We start from the raw sequence: 8,595 nt of genomic DNA, 5'->3' as shown, positions 1-8,595 counted from the left end.
AATGTGTTACACTAATATCCTGTGGAAAAAACAGCTTTTTGTATTTGACTCAACAGACTGTATCTACATGTGTCCTCCTTTGAAGAAATTTGTTGAGATGTCAGAGTATTTTCAAGAAACATTTATCTAATTGGAATTAAGTATTGTTCAAGAGGAGAAAAAAAAACATGCCTGGACTAAAAATCTAGCCAACTTTTCAGTTGAGGTGACACAGACCTTAAGAAGTATAAACTATCACAACTTTGTTAGACTTTATACCACCGATAAAAGTAGTTAACGTGCCACATCAAAGAAGCTTCTATTTTTAAAACATGGAGTCAATTACAGAAAACTACAATTGGTGACAACTCAGAGATCAAAAGGTAATGAGGATCCCAGAGCCAATGTACACATCTACATCACATGACTTACGGAAGAGAAGCAAGAAAAATTGAAAAAGCTGGAATAGCAGGAAGTCATCTATGAAATAGTCTCTCCTAAAGTGGCTCTACAAACTAGGAGGAAAATGGCAATAATATCGGACATGTTAAGATGAAAGAGTAAAATTTTAAGCAGTCCACCCTTAGACAAATAACTACAGGACACTAATGACTACTGGGTTGGAAAAATTAACTTCTCCCATGGATGATTCTTTTATTGGTTTTCCAATATAATGTGGTCATCCCTAAAACCATATACACACAAACTACAAAAATGGACTCAGAGACTGTATTTATATATTTATGCATCTTGTGATATATATATATACATATTTTGTGTATATATATATATATATATATATATATGAATCATACAATCATCAAAGAACAAGAAACTTTTAATGGAAGAGCTGGAACAAGGGTATCCTGGAGGTGCTGAAGGGAGAAATAGGGTTTGGGAAAGTTATGCAATTATATTTTAATTACCATGTATTCGAAGTTTAAAAAATAAAGAGAAAGTATTGCAGGAGACAGAGGGTTAGAGGACACCACAAAAAACATGGCCCACAGACTCCCCTAGGCAGAGCTCGTAGGGGCTCACAGAGACTTAAGTGACAATCACAGATCCTGCAAAAGTCTGAGCTAGATCCTCTGCCTATCTGTTATAGTTGTGTAGCTTGGTGTCCTTGTGGGACTCCTAACAGTGGGATCTCTGTGACTTTTTAACCTGCTCTTGCCACCCTTCTCCTCCTACTGTATTGTATCATCCAGCCTTGACATGAGGGTATGTGCCTAGTCTCATTGCATCGTCCTATGCCATGTTCACTTGCTATCCCTGGGAGGCCAGTTCTCGTCTGAAGGGAAAAGGAAGAAGAGTGAATCTGGGGGAGAGAGCAGGTTGGCCAATGAACTGGGAAGGGTGGGAGAAGAGAAACTGCAGGTGGGATGTAATGCATGAAAAAAAATAAGAATATGAAAGCAAGCAAGCAAGAAACTATATAAAGACTATTATAGAAAAAACTATTTATACATCAAGTAGCAAATGAGACAATTATGTGCTACATTAAAATGTTAAAGGTTCTAAAAATTTAGAAATTGGTATATAAAATAGTTTTGCTAACTCATGTTGCATAAACTTTCCATCCAAACTGGAAAGAATAATGCTTTGTCAACTCATTTTATAGTGAAGCTAGGATTTCTGCCTCTTACAATGTGATCCAGTCTATTTTTGAAGAAAAGGTCCCAGCTATAATTTAGTACTAAATGTACTTATAAATGATGGATGCTTAAATAATTTAAGCCAAGTGAATTAGACAAAACTTAGCAGAAGAAACCGTTTATATTTGCTTGATGAAGTAGCTGTTCTTCTAATATATCTAAATACTGGCTTGAAACTCCAAATTCTAAACCATCATATTCAAGTCTTATAAATTATTCCTGGGACACCATAAAAAGTTCACGAGAATATGCCTTAGTGGTTACACACTGAGTCATGAGTCTTCAATTGCACTCCTACATATGTCAGTGATTTTGTTTTTAGCTTTAAGAAAATCAATCAAATAAGTAATAATCAAAGAGAACTACCTTTGAATAGAGCTTGATGGTGCGATTCCGAGGCTTTTAAATGTGAGCACCTGCTTTGGCCTAGTTTTAATCTACATTTTGTGGCAGTATGTACTCTCGCAGGGTCAAGGAAGGAAATGTGCTCAAGAGTAAACAAATTCACAGACAAAAAGCATCTGTGGCTTCTTGAGTCACCAGTCCAGATAGATGTGACTCAGAAGTACATGTGTGATCAATCAGTTGGATGATCTTAGCGTCCTCTCTAGGGATGTAGTAGGGCTATGCCATCATTTTGTTAATGCCCCTTCAAACTTACCTTATGCTTTTTTGACTATTAAAAAACCATCTTTTTATCATAACATTACTGTCTTGTGTCTTTTTATTGTGAAGTATCTTGACCACAGCGATTGAACCTATAACTTCTTTCTTGTGATCCTTTCCTAATTTAGCTACTAAGGAGCGTTAGATCGCTGTGTCACATAGTCCATCCTATACAGAAAACCTCCATTTCCTTACTCCATGCCTTCCCCCATGCACACCTGTTGCTCTGCTTTCTCTGTCGCACAACTGGTTCTAGAGTCTATCTCCCATTAGCTTTTCCTGACTGCAGTTATTCTTCACATCTAATTTTTTAAAGTCAAATTCTACTTCTATTTATCATTCCCAGACTACTTTTGAGTATTTGTAAATGTGTTGTTAATTTCACTATAGTTGGTACACGTAATTTTTCTCTTACACTTATAATCTTGGCAACTAAATCAGAAAAAAAAGAAAGTCAGTTAATTATTTAAAAACACATAATACTAGAAGTGTTGTGATATAGACAACAAGATTGCACTAAGACAGAAAGCAGCTGTGTAGGGTGTATTATATCAATTTTAATATCTTTTTTTTTTTCTTTTCATTTTCTTCTTTCAAAAGATTCTCTGCACTCTGCCCAAAGTTTGGCTATGAGTCTCAGCATCTGCTTTAATACCCTGCTGGGTAGAGTCTTTCAGAGGCCCTCTATGGTAGGCTCCTGTCCTGTTCCCTGTTTTTGCGCTCTTCTTATGCCCATCCTGTTTGCCTTTCTGAATGGGGATTGATCAGCTTAGCTTAGCTTCTTGCTTTGCTTCCTTAGCTGGACAGATTTTAGTATGTTTGTGCTATATTATATGTCTAATATTCACTTATAAATGAATATATACCATATAGACAGTTGGAACCATGTCTACATGGAAAGAACCCAGATGTCCCTCAATGAAGGAATGGATGCAGAAATTGTGGTACATTTACACAATTGAACACTACTCAGCAATTAAAAACAAGGAAATCATGAAGTTTGCAGGCAAATGGTGGGAACTAGAAAAGATAATCTTTAGTTAAGTATCCCAGAAGCAGAAAGACACACAATTTTAATATCTTAAGCCTTAAAATCTAGTTGAATTTAATTAAAGGGTAATAGTACTCTTAAATGGTGCATATAAAAGTATGCAAGATTAGAGTCTCACAACAGTGTGATGCAGCCATGATCATTCAGGCCTTTACAGCCATTGAAGCAGGACATTCTCCCCAAGCATGGTTGGATACCATAAAAAGCTAAAATGATACGCTCAGGATGCGAGGCTAAGCACTGCACTCAGGGTCAGCCGCTTTGGACCCAGAGAAGAGCATGTCTGATTGCATGCGGGTTGATGCCCCAGGTCCCGCCTCTGAGAAAAAGGTATTGGACGGGTCTGATGCTCTTTGGGTGGATGACACCTAAATGAACATCTGTACAAAGTCCCAATTTATTTCTAATATCAGAGATCAGACCTCTACTCTTGCCTGATGCGTCTAAAACAAAAAGGGGGAACTGTAGAGAGCTGCGGAATTCTATGCCTTAAAGATGGAGCTGGTTTCCGCCTTCCACCTTCCAGATGGTGAGTGCTCTCTGTCAGGAACAACTCCACATTTGGCTAAGGCCGAGGATCTGGCTTGCTTCCATGTATGTGGACCTATTTGCATTGCCCCCGTGGCACGCCTGGGTTGGCTACCCAGAGGCTATTTAAGCTGTGGGCTGGCTTTCCCCGGGGTCCGAGGATTGTTCAATGTTCCTGAATAAACTGCATTGAAAAAAAAAAAAAAAAAAAAAGTATGCCATGGAATAAGGAGAATGTAAACGTGGGAAAGAGAATTGGGAATGTCCAATCTTGATATTCCTTTCTCAAAACAATGTGAGTTTACTTATGAATTTTATGGGTTGTGGGAGGGAAGCACATGTACCATAGCCAAAAGGTCGAAAGACAACTTTCTGGGGGACATTCTATCCCTACTAGGTTCTATAGATCAAATTTGTGTCATCAGGCTTGGTCACAATCACATTTTCCTGATGAGACATCTTGCTGGACAAAATTGATAAAAACATGTTTACTTAACTGATTGTTTATTAATTACCTAGATTTTTTTCTCATTTCAATCAGTCTTTGGAAAAAAAGCTACCATCAGCAATAATTAATCCTAAGTTTTGTGCAACTGATACATGAAAGGATTGATGGAGTATGCTGCTCTTGCCTTTTTAATTGTAATGTTTGGAGGAGGATATTTGCTGAGAATATAAAAGATTCAAATGTTACATGTTAGAAATCAATATTGTTATTGAAAATTAGTTATCTCTATTGGTAAAAGAAATGAAACTGAATAATTCGATGATTTAAATAAATGAAGGGTGTGATTTCTGAAAGCTTTTTGGAAATTGCTAATTTTAATTTGTTTCCTTTCTTTCCATAAAGTCTTATGATAGTCATTTTGGCCATAATTTTAGAGAGAAGAAAACTTGAGGCTGTAAGGAATACAATAAATGTTGACTATGTGAAATTTTCTCCCAGATGTCTTTACAATGATTTTAATATATTTCACTTGTGAGGTTCCAAATAGTGTTGGGATCACTATAATTAGTATATCTATAAAGAATGGCTTGATCGTACAATAAAGAAATGTTTAAGCAATTGATTCTCAAGTAACTTTTACAACTTCTAAGAATATATTTTTCATAGCTTTTGTTGCACAAATCTGACAACCTGTTTGGCCTGTAGATGCCAAAGTGAAATGAGACAAGAGTTTCTCAAAAGTTGTCTTCTGAGCTCTAACACATGACACATGCTATGGCATGTTCCTGCCCCATTCGTACACACACACACACACACACACACACACACATACACACACGCATACCTCACTACCCTATACAACACCTTATACATTTACATACATAATAACAGAAAAGAAAATTAAATGGTACAAATTTAATTTTTTTTCCACAAGAAGGGAATACTTCACGCCAAAAACTCTTGGCTGTCATTTCAGAAAAATATTTGTACCTTAGCAAGTTTTTTTCCAAATTGTGAGTTAATTAACAGGATAAAAAAGAGTATCCAGATTCAATAGAAATAATTTCTAGCATTTTCAAAAAACATAGTCTTCACTGTAAAGCAATAAGACAGATTTGAAAGAAACTGTTTAACTTAAGTAAATATTTTCTAAAACAAAGTGAAGAAAGAATTATATGGCTTTCTTGGAAGCAAATCATTATCATGGTATTCACATCCACATAGTAAGATGATTTAAAAACCCTTGAAGAACGGATAACACCACGAAATGACCTAAAGTGGTGAGATGAAGGCTGCATTGTACTTGTACTGCATATAAAATGTCGTGAAAACAGAAACACCACCAGCCCCCCCCCCAAAAAAAAGAAAAAAAATGTAAAATGGGACTCTTTTCTGAAATCCCTGGAAGTCTGAAATCAATTGTAGAGAATATTTGTTGTCACTGTAATTATGCAGAAATTTTCAGTTGACAAAAGGATTTGCTACTGGGTGTCATACACTATTTGGGAAGGTCATCTTCATTGACATAAGGCCCAGTTTCTGCTGGGACACACATGGAGTCCTGAGGGAGGAAGCAGACACCCGCATAGCCAACCACAAAAGCAGAATCAACCTGGTGGTCATTGGGGTCACAGATGTCTCAGCCAGATGATCTTCACATCCAGGAACTGTTCTTAAAGAGGGCTTAAGGTCAGATCCCAGGACACATGCTGGGTTTATCAAAATTAGCTGAAACTCATGCTTAAAGAAATCTTATACCCTCTTCTGTGTTCATCCTTTACAATGTAGATACCTACACACACACACACATAAGTAAATGGAAAATGAATGTTTTTATAAAAATAAAAATAAAAGACAAGAAAGGAGAAAGTAATAGGATTTCTAAAAACAGAAGATATAGAGTGTTCACATTATATTGTTTCAAAAATCTGTACAACAAATGATTAACTTTTTGATGTTTCAGCTTATGATAAATAAATATGATTTTTAGACTTCAAAATCAAGAATATAAAGAACAACAAAGTTCAGTTATCTATGTGTAGGATATGTCATAAAAATAAATAATTATCCTTCTAATTTTTGAGTGTCAGGAATTTGCCAGGGAGTAAAAGCAAGAAATAGTAGAAAAATTGATTGCCCCAATAGGAAAATATTTGAGACTATTCCTGTCATCAAATTTATTTTGAAAAATTACTTTAGATTTATTTATATGCCACAGTGACAATTTATCACATTTTTAATTTTAAAAGAATATAACGAAGTTTTAACTGCTAAACAAGTAAAAGCTATGTAACTTAAAGGCATAAAAATACTAGAAATAGAAATACAGCAATATAAATTTATCTTTTCACAATTGTTATTCCTATGTCAAATAATTCAACTGGACTCAGTTCCCAGAGCCCTGTCAGGGTGTCCACCAAACACAGCAGTGTTAAACAACTTGTGGAGAACTTATGAATTAATTTGAATAAAATAAAGCAATCCATGAGAGGATACTGGAAATTAATTGTGTGTGGAGACTTTTCACTGAATGCAGGATAGGAAGTTCCTTTTCCTCAAGAGGAGCAAGAGGAAGAATATTATGTACCAAGGAAGTTAATCTACACTTTACTACATACATTTGTATACATTTTATTAATCTCAAAGCTGTTTCTTTTTCTTTCCTTCCTTCCTTCCTCCTTCCTTTCTTCTTTCCTTCCTTCCATTCTCTTTTATTTTCCCTTTCTTTCATCTAGAGTCTCATATATCCCACGCTGCCCTCAAGTAGGCTATGAGGAAGAAGTAGCACTGAACTTCTGATGCTGGGGCTTCTAAATAGCCAATTACAGTAATCACAGGAGTATACTGTTCTACCTAACACTCAAGCTCCGAGGGCCTAGTCATTAGTATAAACTTAAAGTTACACTGTAGAAAATAGAATACTTTAACACATATACATATACTTTTATTCTTTGGTACTCTCACTCTTTTTTGTTTTGTTTGTTTGTTTGTTTTTTGTTTTTTTGAGACAGGGTTTCTTTGTGTAGCCTTGGCTGTCCTGGACATGCTTTGTAGACTAGGCTAGCCTTGAACTCACAGAGATCACCCTGCCTCTGTCTCCCTTAGTGCTGGGATTACCGGTGTCCTCTAGCACTCTCAGTCTGATCCCATATTCTTCCTACTAAATTCAGATTTGTATTGGCACACATAATGAGAAGTTTCTGTTGGTTTCTGAAATATTAATTACTATCATACCTATTGTTTAGTTGATATGCAAATTTTGTATTTTCACATTTTTATTCCTATCAAAACAATGTCTTCCGAGGACCACTCATGAATATAACCTAGAATCCCTGCTCAGATGTAGCCCATGACAGCTCAGTATCCAAGTGGGTACCCTAGTAAGGGGAACAGGGACTGTCTCTGACATAAACTCAATGGAGGGCTCTTTGACCAGCCTTACCAGGCCATAGAGGAGGACAATGCAGCCAGTACTGATGAGACCTGATAAGCTAGGGTCAGATGGAAGGGAAGGAGGACCTCCCCTATTACAGGACTTGGAGAGGGGCTTGGGAGGAGATGAGGTAGGGAGGGTGGGATTAGGAACAAATGAAGGAGGGAGCTACAGCTGGGATAAAATTGAATAAACTGTTATTGATATATAAAAAAGCAAAGTCTTCATGCCTGTATCCATCATATCTATATGATCCTCATTGCATGTCTTAGAGATTTGAAACTCATTCATTGCTTACTTTATCTAAATGAACAGAAAGAGTGGGAGCAACTCATTCTAATTAGTATACATTAAATAAATGCAAGCTTATTGGATAAGAAAATGTAGGTCTACCGATACATTTTACATCTATTTACATCTTATTTCAATTTGTTAGCTGTTATCCTCGTCAAATCAGAGCTTTTATCATGTCCTTAGCTGACTCCACAGTTGTCATCCTTCATTCATTCATTCATTCTGTATACAGCTCTTACTGCAATATTTACATAGCACATACACAGTACTTGTCCCAAATAACCTATGCACCTTTGAGTGTTGAAGAAGTCCCAGAACTTAGTAGCATGAAGTTTAGTTCTTGGTAATATGTCTTTGAGAAGATTACTGAAATATTATATTAGCTCAAGCTGGGATCATGTCATTTTGTCATTCTGTGAATGTAGTCATTGTGTGGATATGTTATTACATCTTACTTACCTTAAGAAGCACCATTTTGTGAACTCTTTTTATTTCTCTTCTTCAGTGAGCCCTTGTTTGGTTTGTGTTTCACTTCTAG

This window comes from Meriones unguiculatus, chromosome 7, assembly GCF_030254825.1.
Source record: "Meriones unguiculatus strain TT.TT164.6M chromosome 7, Bangor_MerUng_6.1, whole genome shotgun sequence".
In the NCBI taxonomy this organism is placed as follows: Eukaryota; Metazoa; Chordata; class Mammalia; order Rodentia; family Muridae; genus Meriones; species Meriones unguiculatus.
Note: the sequence above shows the minus strand (reverse complement) of the source record.